The following is an 18,826-nucleotide window of genomic DNA, read 5'->3' on the forward strand; positions in this document are numbered from 1 at the left end:
GCCAGTTATTTCACTGAGCTACTGGTAGGATAAATTTCAGTTGAGTTCCGAGCTGCCTCCTGAAGCCTAGGTAGGTTTTCCTAAACCCGGGGGATTTCTTGGACTGGAGACCAGGAATCTAGAAGTGATATCCCCTTGGCTCTGGCCTGTGAAGTGTGCTAAAACATTTTGGCTAATTGTGACCGTGGAGCTGACTGCACGGTGATCCCCAGTGCACTGGAGTTACTTCTTTTCACTGGCAACCCAGCTTTGTTTACCTTCTTAGGAATGTTGAACACTTCCTTGAAAATCTGCTAAGAGAGGAAACATTTCTCCCCCGTCTCTTCAGAGAAAATACTCTTTTTTGAATTTCCTTTACATCTAGACTGGGTAATTTGTTTATTTTTGGCTACACCTAGCCTTGTTGAATCTCAGTTCTCAAGGATTGAACTTGGACCACGGCAGTCAAAGTGCAGAGTCCTAACCACTGGGGCCACCAGGGAACTCCTGAGACTAGGTTATTTTAGCGTGTAAAGAATGCAGCCATTAGTAAACATTTATTCATATTTTAAAACATCTACCTTTAGAGGTTTTCTCAGATTCTTTATAGAAAGTGACATTAAAGGTAGAGAAATGCCATTGATAAGTCTTCACTTATTTGTAGACTTGACTTCAGTTTAGCCTGGATAATAAACTTTGTTACAATATCCTTGAGCTAAACATTTCCATTAACATAAATATGTCATTGTGTACGGTCACACTGTTTATGGGTTTAAAGACTTCAGGGTGAAAGACTTGGTATTTTATTACTTTGCTTCGTTGTCCACTTTATCCATCCTTGACTCTGGTACATGGGTGAAAGGTGAAGTCGCTCAGTCGTGTCCGACTCTTTGCGACCCCGTGGACTGTAGCCTACCAGGCTCCTGTGTCCATGGGATTCTCCAGGCAAGAATACTGGAGTGGGTTGCCATTTCCTTCTCCAGGGGATCTTGCCGACCCAGGGATCGAACCCAGGTCTCCCGCATTGGACACAGATGCTTTAACCTCTGAGCCACCAGGGAAGTCCCCTGGTACGTGGGAGTACCTCCTAATTGCTCGATTCTAAAGAGAAATTTGATTATCTTTCTGTGGGGTAGTGCCTTGGATTATTTTCTGCCTAAAACACTGAACAAAGCATTCCAGGGAAACCTTTGGTTTGTTTATCTACTTGCTCAAGCACTCAGAGTTTTCTGCCTAGTCAGTGTGGTTATCAGAAAAAGAAAGTGGTTATAAGAAGACTACTTTCTGCATACACTTTTTCTTCAATATGTTTTGTTTTCAACAGAATGATTATAGATTTACTTTACCTAGAAATGTATTTTCTCATTTAAAATACTATTAACTTTGTGTTTTCAAAGAGTCATCAGTTCAGTTCAGTTGCTCAGTCATGTCCGACTCTGCAATCCCATGAACCACAGCATGCCAGGCCTCCCTGTCCATCACCAACTTCCGGAGTCCACCCAAACCCATGTCCATTGAGTTGGTGATGCCATCCAACCATCTTATCCTCTGTCATCCCCTTCTCCCACCTTCAATCTTTCCCAGCATCAGGGTTTTTTCAAATGAGTCAGTTCTTCACATCAGGTGGCCAAAGTACTGGAGTTTCAGCTTCAACATCAGTCCTTCCAATGAATATTCAGGACTGAATTCCTTTAGGATGGACTGGTTGGATCTCCTTGCAGTCCAAGGGACTCTCAAGAGTCTTCTCCAACACCACAGTTCAAAAGCATCAATTCTTCGGCACTCAGCTTTCTTGATAGTCCAACCCTCACATCCATATACAACTACTGGAAAAATCATAGCCTTGACTATACGGACCTTTGTTGGTAGCAATGTCTCTGCTTTTTAATATGCTGTCTAGGTTGGTCATAACTTTTCTTCCAAGGAGCAAGCGTTTTAATTTCACGGCTGCAGTCACCATCTGCAGTCATTTTGGAGCCCCCGCCAAAATAAAGTCTGCTGCTGTTTCCCCATCTATTTGCAGTGAAGTAATGGGACCAGATGCCATGATCTTAGTTTTCTTAATGTTGAGCTTTAAACCAACTTTTTCACTTTCCTCTTTCACTTTCATCCAGAGGCTCTTTAGTTCTTCACTTTCTGCCATAAGGGTGGTGTCATCTACATATCTGAGGTTATTGATATTTCTCCCGACATTCTTGATTCCAGCTTGTGCTTCTTCCAGCTCAGCATTTCTCATGATGTATTCTGCATGTAAGTTAAATAAGCATGGTGACAATATACAGCCTTGACATATTCCTTTTCATATTTGGAACCAGTCTGTTGTTCCATGTCCAGTTGTAACTGTTGCTTCCTGACCTGCATACAGGTTTCTCAAGAGGCAGGTCAGGTGGTCTGGTATTCCCATCTCTTTCAGAATTTTCCACAGTTTATTGTGATCCACACAGTCAAAGGCTTTGTCATAGTCAAAGAGTCATACCTGGTATGTTAAATATCTAGGTATTTTTAAACAGCTTGAGTTATCAAAGTTTATGCTTTAGAAAAAAGACTATGTGGAAGTGAAATTTCAATTTTAAAGTATTTCTAGCAGTTTGTAGGGATTCCCTGATAGTTCAGTTGGTAAAGAAACCACTTGCAATGCAGGAGATACCTGTTGCATTCCTGGGTTGGGAAGATACCCTGGAGAAGGGAAAGGCTACCCACTCCAGTATTCTGGCCTCCATGGGGTCGCAAAGAGTTGTTGGTAAGATTATCTTAGTAAACTGCTTTTTTTTAGATTGGAAAAAAAATATGTTTGGCTCCAAAATGACAGTTAGATCAGTAGTTCTCTGAAAACAGCTTAAATATCTGCTGATAGGGAATGGAAAGACTTGTGGTGCAATTGATTAATAGTATACTGTACAGAATTTGAATGAATCAGACCTTTATGCATCAGTATGGATGGATCTCTGAGCCTGAAGGGTAGAGTGAAAAAATTCAAATTTCAAAACATTCTGTATTTTGTATGTAAATGTTAAACCATTATTTAAAGCAGTATCATATACCACATATGTATGTACATGTATGTGAATAAAAAGTAGGCAAATTCATGATTGTGGTTGGATCCCAGAGAAAAAGAGGAGGGTAGAGAGAGGAACACAAATCTCTATTAAAAAAGAATCCCTGAGAAGATAATGGTTATTTTGGTTAATGGGTTTGTGAGCATATGGTATATTAACATTTGGACTTCTGTTAATGCTTCTGTAATGAAAAAATTTCATGTAATATTTCCTAATGAAATAGGTTTCAATCTAGGAATCTTACATTTATCAAAATTCTGGGAATGAGACTGAAGATTTTCCAATACATCCATATTTCACTATGTCATTCTTTGAAAAATGAAAATTGGCATAATGAATCTTGAAGATGAGGAAGGCTTCAAGTTGATCTGGTTCCTGGAAAGATAGAGTAGCTGATGGGTTCAGAATAAATAGACCAGCAGCAGATTATCTCACCCAACCCTGGCTCTACATCTAGCTTTGAGACACCCTGGACAAGTTAACTTCTCTATGCTTCTCAGTCTCCTCATTTACAGAATTAGAAAAACAGGCCCAACTCAGCACTGTTGTGAGGATTCTGTGAGTCCATGCATGTGGTAGGCATGCAACAAAGATTAGCTCTTACTTTCATGCTCACTTCTGTTAGCAGCAGCCTCAGTCACAAATGCCATTTCCTTTGCTGGGAATGCTTTTCATTTTTACCCTGATTTCATCTGTTTACTCCTCAGACGAGTTCTCTGTGAATTCTCTCAAATTCCTCTGAGGCTCTCTGTCCTCCCCTACCTAGGTGCCTTGTCAGATCACAGTTGTAATTTAATAATTACTACATAATAATAACACCAAATAGTATTACTTAATAGTAATAACAACTGCTTGTTAATTTCTCCCTCTCTTCCTGGATTGTAAACTGATTTTCTTCTTCACTACTGTGTCTTTGGTGCCTGGAAGAAGGTCTGGCATTGGGAAGTTGTTTTTTGTTTTGTTTTGTTTTGTTTTTTAAAAGCAGTGGCTTTTTTTTTTGGCTGTGCTAGGTCTTCGTTGCTGTGCAGGGTTTTCTGCAGTTGTGGGGAGCGGGGGCTACTCCTCATTGCTTTTCGTGAGCTGCTCACTGAGGTGGCACCTCTTGGTGTGGAGCACAGGCTCCAGGGCCCGTGGGCTTCAGTAGTTGCAGCTCCTGGTCTTTAGAGCACAGGCTCAACAGTTGAGACTCATGGGCTTAGTTGCTCCTCGACATGTGGGATCTTTATGGATCAGGGATCCAACCCGTATCTCCTGCATTGGCAAGCAGATTCTTCACCACTGAAATACCAGGGAAGCCCAGAAATTGGTTATTGCCTAAATCAGCAAAGTTATAGTAGAGGTGAAAACTTCCATAGTTAATTTTACCAGGAAATGAATTGACTCCCTTTGCGTAGAGGATTAATTTAGCTTGCATTCAGAAGTAAATCTAGGATTATATGATTTAATAAAAGTATATATCACATGCATGATGGTTTCTTTGTAACAATAATTATAAGATACCCCAAGTTAAGATTAGCATCATATTTGTAATTTGATTTTGGAGGATCCTTTGATGGACGTTAAGCTGGAACATTTCTAACACTTTAGCCTTAAGATTTGATATATGCTCTTCTGATTGTTTATCCTCAAGCTTACTCACTTTTTTACTTTTAAAAATAGCAAAAGGGGAATTAAACAGGAAATGATGCTTCTCAGGGAGCAGAATAAGCTTACATTCATTCAGAATACACTGATGTAATAAGTAGCTTGAGAAAAAGGGCTTTTGTAAATCAGATGGAATGTTACTTATAACTTTTAAGCAAACTATAAAACAATAAGCCCTTTGGAAAGGGGACTTACAGAGTAGGAGGAAAGACAGGAAGCTGGTTCCCTCGTAGCTATGGGCTTATTTATTCTGGGAGAGAAACCTAAGAAGGATTTAAAATTTGAGGAAGGGCTGTGTGTTCAGATACTAGCATATTTCTCCAGGAAAGACGTCACTTAGGATTTTGAACTGATTAAAAGCCCACGTTTCTTAGATAAGGAGAGAGCTAAGCAAAATGTGAGCAAGAAGGAAACTTTCAAAGCATTGAAGGGATTTTACCACCCAAATGGGGTGGAGGAGAGGTGAAATGTCAGGGCTCGGAAAAGAAGGCAGAGCCCTACATGGAAAAAGAAAACTGCAAGTGTCGCCTTGGGAGTCTTCTGTCTGCATACCCTCACCTTTGGAGACACATGATTTTTAATACAAATCACTAGGAAAAAAAGTTATAGCTGTGTTTTGTCTTATCCTACTTCTCTGTTAACTGTTGTATATGGAAATCATAAGTAACTGCATTTTACTTTGCCAAACTTGGAGTAAAATTGTCATTTTTTTAATTCTTTTTTTTTTTTAATAAAGTTAAAGTATTGTTTAAAATTGGGCAAAATTGGTTATTGCTTTAAAGTATCAGCTGGGGGGATATTGGAAGATACCAACCTATAGCTTTATTTATTTGTTTTTTTAAATTTGAAGGTGTGTGCCTGCAAAATTCCACTAATAACTACTTAATATGTAAAGTTTATTAATCATCTGCCCCCAAATCAGGGTTGGAGAGTACTTTTGAAGTCATGTTGTTAGAAAACTTTGGGAAATACTAGTTTAAGTAACATTCTAATGCTTGTAACCACACTGCATTAGCATGGACCTCACCTGGGAGCTTGCAAGAAATGCAGAATCTCATGACCCCCTGACCTTCTGATAGGAAGATGCTCAGGTGATGATGATGGACAGTAAAGTTTTTTAAGGAGTACTATACAAATCCATCCCAAGCAGTTTTTTAAAACAGAGTATCTTTAGTAACCAGTGACTCATTGTCCAGAAATGAAACCTGCATGTTCTTCTATGTCAACTTCAAAGTTGTCCATTCCTTGAATTTTTCATTCACTGGCTTTGGCTTAACCCCGCTGGCCTTCAGAACCAGGCTATGTCTCTTTTTCATGAAGGTCATTCAGACTTGAAAATGGCCATCTTGTTTGCCTTCCATGATTTAAGCTTCTCCAGGTGTAACTAAATCCCCATCCTCTAGCTATTCCTGGTGTGACATTGTTTGAGGTTTCTTTCTTAACCTTCCAGCATCAGATTTTTTATCACTTCTTGACTTTAGCATATAGTAACTATTATAGGTTGAAGACGATAGAAACCCAGGAGTTGTGCTTTCTATACATTTAGGGAGAATGATTCTGAGGTGGAAGTTTATCATTATCCGCAATTTCCATAGGTTCAAAATTCTGTCTCACGGTGGAGACTTCTATTATCATGGAATTAGAATAGAATAGAATGGTGGTTGTTTAGTTGCTAAGTTGTGTCTGACTCTTGCAAACCATGGACAGTAGCCTGCCAGTCTCCTTTGTCCATGGGATTTTCCAGGCAAGAGTACTGAAGACAAGAGATCCAGGGGATCTTTCCGACCCAGGGATTAAACCCTAGTCTCCTGCACTGCAGGCGTATTCTTTACCAACTGAGCTTACTAGGGAATTCCCTAATGGAATAGAATAGAAGTCTTCTATTATAATTGCCACTAAAGATCACCACTTTGCCTTTGTTCTAATTTCTAAATGCACAAACTGCTTAGCACTTCACAAGTGAAATGTATATTGAAATATATGAAAATAAGCATTTTCTGTTTCTCCATAAATTTTGAACTTTAGAGAAAAAAAATCCCGTGCAGTCCGCAACTCAGCATATCAACTGATTTCTTTTTTCTCTGTCCTGAACTCATGTGTCACCACACATACATCTCACGTATGGAAATGTACTCAGCTTTTTAAAACTTTCTTTATTTGGTAGAATCTAAATATTTTTCATGTTACTCTATGATTTTCATAATTAAGTATAATCATTTTCTTATTGTAGGACGTTAGAATCAAAAATGAGTTCTGAAATAAATATTTGCCCTATTTTTAGTGGTTTTGTTTTTGATATTTGTTTCCTAAGAGTTTTTATTAAAAAAAAAAAAACACTTTCTGCTAACACAAGAAATACAGAACATGCAGGGTTTTATGTTTTTTTGTTTCTGTATCAGAGTTTTTAGTCTTGTGTAGCAAAAATGGTAGCCGGAACAATTTGAGATTTTTTTTTTCTTCCAAAGTTTTTTGGAGAAAGTAGCCTACCACCCATTGTTAAAGCAGTTGCAGTTGTCACTAATTTCCCACCCTTCCTTCTGGATAGTTTTGTTCTTGATCTCTCCTCATTCTCCTGTCTCCCTCCCTCCCCTTGCTCTTCAGAGAGTTTTCCAGCAGTTCCTTCTCTCACCTCTGCATTGAACAATAAAGCTGTGTGTATGTGTAGAGAGGAGCTGAAAAAGGAGACAGATGGTTCTTTCATTACTAGGTTGCTTTGGATTAATTGAGTTGGATCTGCTGTTTTTTTCAAGGAGGCTGAGCTGGATTCCCTGGATAACCAGTCATGAGCTACAGCATGTAGTACATGCAGCCAGTTTTGCTGCTGGATTTCTTTGTTTTTGGTAATCACGTCATCCTGTGCAGAATTTAAGGAGGGGCCTGTAGTGACTTTACTAAAGTGTGTTTTCATTAGGACTTTTCTTTTTGATGGCTTAAGATTTTTCTTGGGTTGCTGAGCCATCCTTGTAAGCATGTTGAATTTGTGTTTTGTTTCAGCACTTGGAATTGAAGAAGCAACACAACCTCTTATCTTGGATAATTTCTAGTGGACAAGATAGCAGCAGCCTCCTGGGCCTCCGGCGCCCTTACCGCATTCTACACGCTCAAGAACAGAGAGGACCTCTGGGAAACAGATTCCTAAAAGTGTAGGTGAGCAAAAGCACCAGGACTGTCATCTCAGACTTCTTAGATGTCTGAACACTTGAAATGTTCTGACACAATTCTTATACAGTTTAAACTGACTTTATTGGTGTATAATTGCTTTACAATGTTGTATTAGTTTCTGCTTTAATAACAAAGTGATCCAACCACATGTCTACATATATCCTGCTTTTGTTGAACCTCCCTCTCACCAGACTCTCCATTCTACCCCACCCTCCATCCCACCCCTCCAGGTCAGCACTGAGCACCAAGCTGAGCTCCCTGTGCTTTACAACAGTTTTATGCTGGCTGGTGACTTTAAAATACCCTTTCCTTCTCTGTATATAGCTACCTGTTAATTTATCTCTTACTAGTTTAACATGCAGCCAGAGGGCCTTTGAAACTGTTATTATGTAACCAATGACTCATTCAGTTCAGTTCCGTCCAGTCGCTCAGTCGTGTCTGACCCTTTGCGACTCCATGGACTGTAGCACTCCAGCCCTGCCTGTCCATCACCACCTCCTGGAGTTTACTCAGACTCCTGTCCATTGAGTCAGGGATGCCATCCAACCATCTCATCCTGATATCCCCTTCTCCTCCCGGCTTCAGTCTTTCCCAGCATCAAGGTCTTTTCAAATGAGTCAGTTCTCTAGCATATCCCAGAGTTGAGCTATGAAAGCTTTAGTTATTATTTTTATTCTCAATCTTAATGGCCTTCTTTGGGACTGTTCTAAACCAACATCAAAGTGAAAGAATAAGTAAACTGAAGTTACAACTAGAACATTACGTGCATCACAAGTGCTGTTCACCAGCTGTGTTAGAATGAACTCTAGTTCCCTCTCTGCCTTTATGCTACAATTAATAATATTCACTGAAGTATTTTAATATAGTTTGTAGGTATATTCTCCTTACATTCTCAGAATCGCATGTACAAATATATACCAATTTATAAATTTATTCTGAGAAAGCTCTGCAGCTCAAATGTCTACCAGGAGTTAGCTCTGTGTTTTACTCATGAATCCATCATCTTTCTGATACATTGAGATTTGTCAGAGAACTATTATTCATCTAGCAAATTTGTCATCACTTTGTGTACAAACCATTTTGTGAAGGACACTTATTGACTGACAGCATTGTGCTTTATGGGTGCTGGGGAGTTTGGGCATTTACAGTGGTTTGGGGATTTAGTCCTTGGGAATCTCTTGAGATCTTCATTGTTCACACCAGAATTATGAGTGGATTCAAAGCCTATCCCTTATGTCCCAAGCCACTGGGCTTGCAGAACTCTTGAGCATTGTGAACATAGGCTGGAGGTAGGGCTGGGTCTTCAGTTTCTTACTGCCCGAATGTTTATGTTTGGCTACACTGGGTCTTCATTGCTGCATTCGGGCTTTCTGTAGTTACACTGAGCGGGGGCTACTCTCTAGGTTTCTCATTGCAACAGCTTCTCTAGAGCACAAAGGCTCAGCAGTTGTGTCTCATGGGCTTAGTAACCTCAAGGCATGTGGAATCTTCCTGGAGCAGGGATTGAACCTGTGTCCCCTGCACTGGCAGGTGATTCTTAACCACTGGACCAGCAGGAAAGTTCCAGAAGCATCTTAACTGAATGAAATCTGGGCTTTAAAGGGCTTCCCTTGTGGCTCAGCGGTAAAGAATCCATCTGCAGTGCAGGAGACATGGGTTCAATCACTGAATCAGGAAGATCCCCTGGAAAAGGAAATGGCAACACACTCCAGTATTCGTGTCTGGAGAATTCCATGGACAGAGGAGCCTGGCGGGCTACAGTCCATGGGGTCTGAAGAGTCGGACACTACTTAGCAACTAAACCACCACTGCTGGGCTGTAATCATCTTGGTGATTTGTGGAACTGCCTTTCCTGTCTATCTATATATCTCCTTCCATCAAGAAAATGGAAATATTTTGAGTCTTTATAGCCTAACAGTGAAGAGCAGAGGTTCTGGTGTGTGCCTGGGTTCAAATTCCAGCACTGCCACTTGCCGCTTGAGCATCTGTGGGCACATTATAACTTCTCTGTGCTTTAGTGTCTTCATCTGTATGATAGGGATGGCCTTTCTTAAGGGGTGGTTTTGAGGATTAAGTGAGTTATATACCCAAAGCATTTAGTTTTATTGCCCTCTGTTGCGTTGTTTCTTCTTCTTTCTCCATTCCCAGTCTAGGGCTGACAGATATTCAGCTCTTCATTCTTACCTTATTAGGATGAAGGTGTTATTGACCCCAGCATTTGCTTCTGAGCCTCGAACATAGTATTTGAATCCTCAACATTGTAATGGATCCAAATCAGAGTGTAAGATGAAAACTATTTTCCAAGTCAGATTATTTGTAAAGCTCTTGATTTCGTTTCTTGCTTCAAGACATAAATTTGATATGCTGATTACAAATCTAGGTTGTTTGGTTTTACTAGGGCTCGGAGCAGTTTTATTATGAAAAGCATAAAATGGTATGGCTTCTATAGCCAGATATATGGTCTGAGTTTTGCTAGTGAATTACTATTATCTTAAATCCCTTTTTATTTTGTAAGCAGATGAGTAAGGCTTTCTCATACAGATACTTTGAAATGTTTAAATGGATGTAGAAATAATAGCTAGCATACAGTAATGGAAGCTTAATTGTTTTTTTTTTTTGGCTTTTGTTGTACAGTGTCATGAGGTCTGTAGTATATTTACAAGGATGCTATGAAGTTAGCTTTTTAGAGACGTCTTGGTGTATGGGCAGCTGATACTTTATTACTTTATAAAGTAATATTTTTAGTTTAAATAATTATTTTTTAAATTTAAATTTATTTATTTTAATTGGAAGCTAATTACTTTACAATATTGTATTGGTTTTGCCATATATCAACATGAATCTGCCACGGGAGTACACGTGTTCCCAATCCTGAATTCCACCCCCCACATCCTTCCCCATACCATCCCTCTGGGTCATCCCACTGCACCAGCCCAAAGCATCCTGTATCCTGCATTGAACCTAGACTGGCAATTCGTTTCTTATATGATATTATACATGTTTCAATGCCATTTTCCCAAATCATCCCACCCTTTCCCTCTCCCACAGAGTCCAAAAGACTGTTCTATACATCTGTGTCTCTTTTGCTGTCTCACATACAGGGTTATCATTACCATCTTTCTAAATTCCATATATATCCATTAGTATACTGTATTGGTGTTTTTCTTTCTGGCTTACTTCACTCTGTATAATCGGCTCCAGTTTCATCCACCTCATTAGAACTGATTCAAATGCATTCTTTTTAATGGCTGAGTAATACTCCATTGTGTATATGTACCACAGCTTTCTTATCCATTCATCTGCTGATGGACATCTAGGTTGCTTCCATGTCCTGGCTATTATAAACAGTGCTGCAATGAACATAGGGGTACACGTGTCTCTTTCAATTCTGGTTTCCTCTGTGTGTACGCCCAGCAGTGGGATTGCTGGTTCATAAGGCAGTTCTATTTCCAGTTTTTAAAGGAATCTCCACACTGTTCTCCATAGTGGCTGTACTAGTTTGCATCCCCACCAACAGTGTAAGAGGGTTCCCTTTTCTCCACACCCTCTCCAGCATTTATTGCTTGTAGACTTTTGGATCACAGCCATTCTGACTGGCATGAAATGGTACTTCATTGTGGTTTTGATTTGCATTTCTCTGATAATGAGTGATGTTGAGCATCTTTTCATGTGTTTGTTAGCCATCTGTATGTCTTCTTTGGAGAAATGTCTGTTTAGTTCTTTGGCCCGTTTGTTGATTGGATTGTTTATTTTTCTGGAATTGAGCTACAGGAGTTGCTTGTATATTTTTGAGATTAGTTGTTTGTCAGTTGCTTCATTTGATATTATTTTCTCCCATTCCGAAGGCTGTCTTTTCACCTTGCTTATAGTTTCTTTTGTTGTGCAGAAGCTTTTAATTTTAATTAGGCCCTTTTGTTTATTTTTGCTTTTATTTCCAATATTCTGGGAGGTGGGTCATAGAGGATCCTGCTGTGATTTATGTCGGAGAGTGTTTTGCCTATGTTCTCCTCTAAGAGTTTTATAGTTTCTGGTCTTACATTTAGATCTTTAATCCATTTTGAGTTTATTTTTGTGTATGGTGTTAGAAAGTGTTCTAGTTTCATTCTTTAACAAGTGGTTGACCAATTTTCCCAGCACCACTTGTTAAAGAGATTGTCTTTTCTGCATTGTATATTCTTGCCTCCTTTGTCAAAGATAAGGTGTCCATAGGTGCGTGGATTTATCTCTGGGCTTTCTATATTGTTGCATTGATCTATATTTCTGTCTTTGTGCCAGTACCATACTGTCTTGACTGTGGCTTTGTAGTAGAGCCTGAAGTCAGGCAGGTTGATTCCTCCAGTTCCATTCTTCTTTCTCAAGATTGCTTTGGCTATTCAAGGTTTTTTGTATTTCCATACAAATTGTGAAATTATTTGTTGTAGCTCTGTGAAAAATACCATTGGTAGGTTGATAGGGATTGCATTGAATCTATAGATTGCTTTGGGTAGTATACTCATTTTCACTATATTGATTCTTCTGATCCATAAACACGGTATATTTCCATCCATTAGTGTCCTCTTTGATTTCTTTCACCAGTGTTTTATAGTTTTCTATATATAGGTCTTTAGTTTCTTTAGGTAGATATATTCCTAACTATTTTATTCTTTTCGTTGCAATGGTGAATGGAATTGTTTCCTTAATTTCTCTTTCTATTTTCTTATTATTAGTGTATAGGAATGCAAGGGATTTCTGTGTGTTGATTTTATATCCTATAACTTTACTATATTCATTGATTAGCTCTAGTAATTTTCTGGTGGAGTCTTCAGGGTTTTCTATGTAAAGGATCATGTCATCTGCAAACAGTGAGAGTTTTACTTCTTCTTTTCCAATTTGGAATCCTTTTATTTCTTTTTCTGCTCTGATTGCTGTGGCCAAAACTTCCAGAACTACGTTGAATAGTAGTGGTGAGAGTGGGCACCCTTGTCTTGTTCCTGACTTTAGGGGAAATGCTTTTAATTTTTCACCATTGAGGATAATGTTTGCTGTGGGTTTGTCATATATAGCTTTTATTATGTTGAAGTATGTTCCTTCTATTCCTGCTTTCTGGAGAGTTTTTCTCATAAATGGATGTTGAAGTTTGTCAAAGGCTTTCTCTGCATCTCTTGAGATAATCATATGGCTTTTATTTTTCAATTTCTTAATGTGTTGTATTATATTGATTGATTTGTGGATATTGAAGAATCCTTGCATCTCTGGGATAAAGCCCACTGATTACTAGAATTTTGTTAAGGATTTTTGCATCGATGTTTATCAGTGATATTGGCCTGTAGTTTTCTTTTTTTGTGGCATCTTTGTCAGGTTTTGGTATTAGGGTGATGGTGGCCTCATAGAATGAGATTGGAAGTTTACCTTCCTCTGCAATTTTCTGGAAGAGTTTGAGGATAGGTGTTAGCTCTTCTCGAAATTTTTGGTAGAATGCAGCTGTGAAGCTGTCTGGACCTGGGCTTTTGTTTGCTGGAGGATTTCTGATTACATTTTCAATTTCCATGCTTGTGATGGTTCTGTTAAGAATTTCTGTTTATTCCTGGTTCAGTTTTGGAAAGTTATACTTTTCTAAGACTTTGTCCATTTCTTCCACATTGTCCATTTTATTGACATATAATTGCTAATAGTAGTCTCTTATGATCCTTTGTATTTCTGTGTTGTCTGTTGTGATCTCTCCATTTTCATTTCTAATTTTATTGATTTGGTTTTTCTCCCTTTGCTTCTTGATGAGTCTGGCTAATGGTTTGTTAATTTTATTTATCCTTTCAAAGAACCAGCTTTTGGCTTTGTTGATTTTTGCTATGGTCTCTTTTGTTTCTTTTGCATTTATTTCTGCCCTAATTTTTAAGATTTCTTTCCTTCTACTAACTCTGGGGTTCTCCATTTCTTCCTTTTTTAGTTGCTTTAGGTGTAGAGTTAGGTTATTTATTTGACTTTTTTCTTGTTTCTTAAGGTAAGCCTGTATTGCTATGAATCTTCCCCTTAGCACTGCATTTACAGTTTGGGTTTGGGTTGTTGTGTTTTCATTTTCATTCGTTTCTGTGCATATTTTGATTTCTTTTTGATTTCTTCTGTGATTTGTTGGTTATTCAGAAGCATGTTGTTCAACCTCCATATGTTGGAATTTTTAATAGTTTTTTTTTTCCTGAAATTGAGATCTAGTCTTACTGCATTATGGTCAGAAAAGATGCTTGGAATGATTTCAGTTTTTTTGAATTTACCAAGGCTAGATTTATGGCCCAGGATGTGATCTATCCTGGAGAAGGTTCCGTGTGCACTTGAGAAAAAGGTGAAATTCATTGTTTTGTGGTGAAATGTCCTATAGATATCAATTAGGTCTAACTGGTCTATTGTATCATTTAAAGTTTGTGTTTCTTTGTTAATTTTTTGTTTAGTTGATCTGTCTATAGTTGTGAGTGGGGTATTGAAGTCTCTCACTATTATTGTGTTATTGTTAATTTCCCCTTTCATACTTGTTAGCATTTGTCTTACATATTGTGGTCCTCCTATGTTGGGTGCATATATATTTATAATTGTTATGTCTTCTTCTTGGATTGATCCTTTGATCATTATGTAGTGTCCTTCTTTGTCTCCTTTCACAGCCTTTGTTTTAAAGTCTATTTTATCTGATATGACTGGTCTCTATTTGGTGTTCTCTTTTGGTCTCTATTTGCGTGGAATATCTTTTTCCAGCCCTTCACTTTCAGTATGTATGTGTCCCTTGTTTTGAGGTGGGTCTCTTATAGACAACATATATAGGGGTCTTGTTTTTTATCCATTCAGCCAGTCTTTGTCTTTTGGTTGGGGCATTCAACCCATTTACATTTAAGGTAATTATTGATTATGACCAATAATTAGTATGATCAATAATAAGCATGATCCCGTTACCATTTACTTTATTGTTTTGGGTTCGAGTTTATACACTCTTTTTGTATTTCCTGTCTAGAGAGTATCCTTTAGCATTTGTTGGAGAGCTGTTTTGGTGGTGCTGAATTCTCTCAGCTTTTGCCTGTCTGTGAAGCTTTTGATTTCTCCTTCATATTTGAATGAGATCCTTGCTGGGTACAGTAATCTGGGCTGTAGGTTATTTTCTTTCATCACTTTAAGTATGTCTTGCCATTCCCTCCTGGCCTGAAGAGTTTCTATTGAAAGATCAGCTGTTATCCTTATGGGAATCCCTTTGTATGTTATTTGTTGTTTTTCCCTTGCTGCTTTTAATATTTGTTCTTTGTGTTTGATCTTTGTTAATTTGATTAATATGTGTCTTGGGGTTTCTCACCTTGGGTTTATCCTGTTTTGGACTCTCTGGGTTTCTTGGACTTAGGTGATTATTTCCTTCCCCATTTTAAGGATGTTTTCAACTATTATCTCCTCAAGTATTTTCTCATGGTCTTTCTTTTGGTCTTCTTCTGGGACTCCCATGATTCGAATGTTGGAGCGTTTATTATTGTCCTGGTGGTCTCTGAGATTGTCCTCATTTCTTTTAATTCGTTTTTCTTTTTTCCTCTCTGATTCATTTATTTCTACCATTCTATCTTTTACTTCACTAATCCTATCTTCTGCCTCCATTATTCAACTATTTGTTGCCTCCAGAGTGTTTTTGATCTAATTTATTGCATTATTCATTATATATTGACTCTTTTTTATTTCTTCTAGGTCCTTGTTAAACCTTTCTTGCATCTTCTCAATCCTTGTCTCCAGACTATTTATCTGTGATTCCATTTTGATTTCAAGATTTTGGATCATTTTTACTATCATTATTCAGAATTCTTTATCAGGTAGATTCCCTATCTCTTGCTCTTTTGTTTGGTTTGGTGGGCATTTATCCTGTTCCTTTACCTGCTGGGTATTCCTCTGTCTCTTCATTTTGTTTATATTGTTGCGTTTGGGGTGGCCTTCCTGTATTCTGGCAGTTTGTGGAGTTCTTTTTATTGTGGAGTTTCCTTGCTGTGGGTGGGGTTGTATCCGTGGCTTGTCAAGGTTTCTTGGTTAGGGAAGCTTGTATTCTGGTGGATGGAGCTGGATTTCTTCTCTCTGGAGTGCAATGAAGTATCTAGTAATGAGTTATGAGATGTCAATGGTTTTGGAGTAATTTTGGGCAGCCTGTATACTGAAGCTCAGGGCTGTGTTCCTGTGTTGCTGGAGAATTTGTGTGGTATGTCTTGCTTTGGAACTTGTTGGCCCTTGGGTGGTGCTTGGTTTCAGTGTAGGTATGGAGGCGTTTGATGAGCTCCTATTGATTAATGTTTCCCGGAGTCAGGAGTTCTCTGATGCTCTCAGGATTTGGACTTAAGCCTCCTGCTTCTGGTTTTCAGTCTTATTTTCACAGTAGTCTCAAGACTTCTCCATCTATACAGCACCGTTGATAAAACATTTAGGTTAAAGATGAAAAGTTTCTCCACAGTGAGGGACACCCAGAGAGGCTCACAGAGTTACATGGAGAAGAGAAGAGGGAGAGGGGAGTTAGAGGTGACCTGAATGAGATGAGGTGGAATCAAAAGAGGAGAGAGCAAGCTAGCCAGTAATCACTTCCTTATGTGCGCTCCACAGTCTGGACCGCTCAGAGATGTTCACAGAGTTATATAGAGAAGAGAAGAAGTAGGAAGGAGACAGAGGTGGCCAGGAGGATAAAATGGGGGAATGAAAAGGAGAGAGACAGATCCAGCCAGTAATCAGTTACCTAAGTGTTCTCCACCGTCTGGAACAGAGATTCAGAGTTGGGTAGAGAAGAGAAGGGGGAGGGAAGAGACAGAGGCGACCTGGTGGAGAAAAAGGAGAGTCCAAAGGGGGAGAGAGCAGTCAAACCAGTAATCTCACTCCCAAGTAAAAATGGGTACTGAAGATTGGGTTCTTAAAGGTACAAAATTGATAACAAACACCAAAGAACAAAGATTAAAAATCCAGAGTAGAGGTTGGATTTTCAAAAATACAATATTAAAGAAAAGAAGAAAAAAAGAAACCAAATACACAAAAATTAAATAAAAAAAAATATATATGAAGTTTGCTTTAAAAAATAGGGTCTTTTTTTCTGAAAAGTAATAGGTTATAAAAATGAAAATTAAAGGAGTAATAGAGGACTTAAAAATTAAAAAAAGAAAAAAAAAGAATGGTCGTAAAAATAGTAAAAATATATCTAGGACTTTCTCTGGTGTTGTGGGCAGTGTGGGGTCAGTTCATTTTCAGATAGTTCCTTGGTCCAGCTTATATTTCTCAAGATCTATACACCCCTTCCTATGTAGTCGGTACTAACGACAGGGTTTTAATCTATTGCGCCTGTCACTTCCAAGGCAGTTCCCTCTGTTTTAGCGCCTTCTGTTTGCTGGTCTCTTCAGTGTCTGATTTCTGCCCTGACACAAGGGGGGCGATGGTGGACACTTTTTTTTTTTTTAGGCTCACTTGTTCAGTCTCGCTGTGGGGAGGGAGGGACGCTGCAAACAAATAACACTGGCGTGTGCTCGCAGTGTCTCAGCCACACTGGGCCTGCCGTCGCTCACGGTGTATACTCTCGCTGCTCACACAGCTCAGGATCTAGGTTGCTCTGCTGGGAACCGTCTGAGGCCGGCCCTGGGCTGCATGCACCTCCCAGGTCTAAGCTGTTCAGGTTCAGGCACTTGGGTAGTCCTCAGAGGCGCAGCCTCTATTGGGCCTGCGTTTTGTGCCCTTCCCAGGACCGAGCAGCTCAGATGATGAGGTGTTTGGCGAGCGTGGTCGCTGCAACTTGTCGCCTCCCCCGTCCCTGCCACTTGGTTTTCTTGGTGTTCAACTGGTGCACCTTCTCAGGCGGATGATGACTGTCCACAATCCCAAGAAGTCCTAGTTAGCAAAGAAGCCTGCTTGCAGTTTGGTAGATAATGTCTCTCTGGGGCTGTGATTGCCCCTTCCAGCCCTTCGGGCTCTGGCTGCCTGTCACCGGAGGGCGATGGTCTGCAGCCGGCTAATTCTGTTCAGTCCTTTGTTCTGTGCGCGGTCCTGGCGGTGTCTTAGGTTAGAGCTTCACTCGTGGTAGCTATCCCACTGTCTGGTTTGCTAGCCCAAGTTAGTTCTCTCAGATTGCCCTCGGGGCATTCAGGCCTGATCCTTACTCTAAGCACTGCAGCCCGCGCCTCCCTGCCCAGCCCCCGCTCGCTAGTGGGGATGCAGGCATCTGCGCTGCTTCTCCACTGGGGGAGTTACCGTTGGACTCATAATCTGTGGGTTTTAATTATTTATTTTTCCTCCCTGTTATGTTGCCCTCTGTGCTTCCAAGGTTTGCCACAGACTCGGCAGTGAGAGTGTTCCCTGGTGTTTGGAAACTTCTCTCTTTTTAAGACTCCCTTCCCGGGATGGAGCTCCGTTCCTACCTCTTTTGTCTCTTTTTTCGTCTTTTATATTTTTTCATACCTCTTTTCGAAGACAATGGGCTGCTTTTCTGGGTGCCTGATGTCCTCTGCCAGCATTCAGAAGTTATTTTGTGGAATTTACTCAGCGTTTAAATGTTCTTTTGATGAATTTGTGGGGGAGAAAGTGGTCTCCTTGTCCTATTCCTCCACCATCTTAAGACCGCCCCCTTTATTAGTTTTAAAAGAAGAATTAAAAACAAGATTAGGAAAGTCCTTATCATGTGCCAGACATTTTTCTAAGTGCTTTATATTTACAACTTACATAGCTCTATTAGGTACTATCTTTATTCCCATTTTACAGATGAGGTATAAAGAGGTTTAGAAACTTCCTAGGGTCATATGACTAGACAGAGGTAGAACTGAAAGTCAACCCAGGGGTCTGATCACCACACAGGCAACTTTAACACCCAATTGTGCTGCTACCTACGAAGACTAAATTGTATGAGGAAGATGAGAAGGAAGATGGAAGAACCAAATTAAAGATTCTTAAATGCCAGGCTAAGTGATTTTATGTGTATTTGCCAGACAATGGAATGCCACTGAAGGTTTTCCTGTGGGGCAGGTGACAAAATGTGAGCTGGC

At 39.5% G+C, this 18,826-nt stretch overlaps 1 protein-coding gene across 5 annotated transcripts in view; it reads left to right on the forward strand.

Annotated features, from left to right (window-relative positions):
* The window catches only part of ST3GAL6 (ST3 beta-galactoside alpha-2,3-sialyltransferase 6), an 86,874-nt gene that overhangs the window by 14,866 nt on the left and 53,182 nt on the right, over positions 1-18,826 (forward strand). For 3 of the 5 annotated variants that reach the window (XM_018057940.1, XM_018058015.1, XM_018057820.1), the window contains exon 2: positions 7,674-7,826. The exons of 1 other annotated variant lie outside the window; for it this stretch is intronic. The gene's annotated coding sequence lies outside the window, so the exon portion shown is untranslated. The remainder of the gene's footprint in view (positions 1-7,673; positions 7,827-18,826) is intronic. One more of the 5 variants, XM_018057883.1, reaches the window with a different exon arrangement.

Source organism: Capra hircus, chromosome 1 (assembly GCF_001704415.2).
Source record: "Capra hircus breed San Clemente chromosome 1, ASM170441v1, whole genome shotgun sequence".
NCBI lineage: Eukaryota > Metazoa > Chordata > Mammalia > Artiodactyla > Bovidae > Capra > Capra hircus.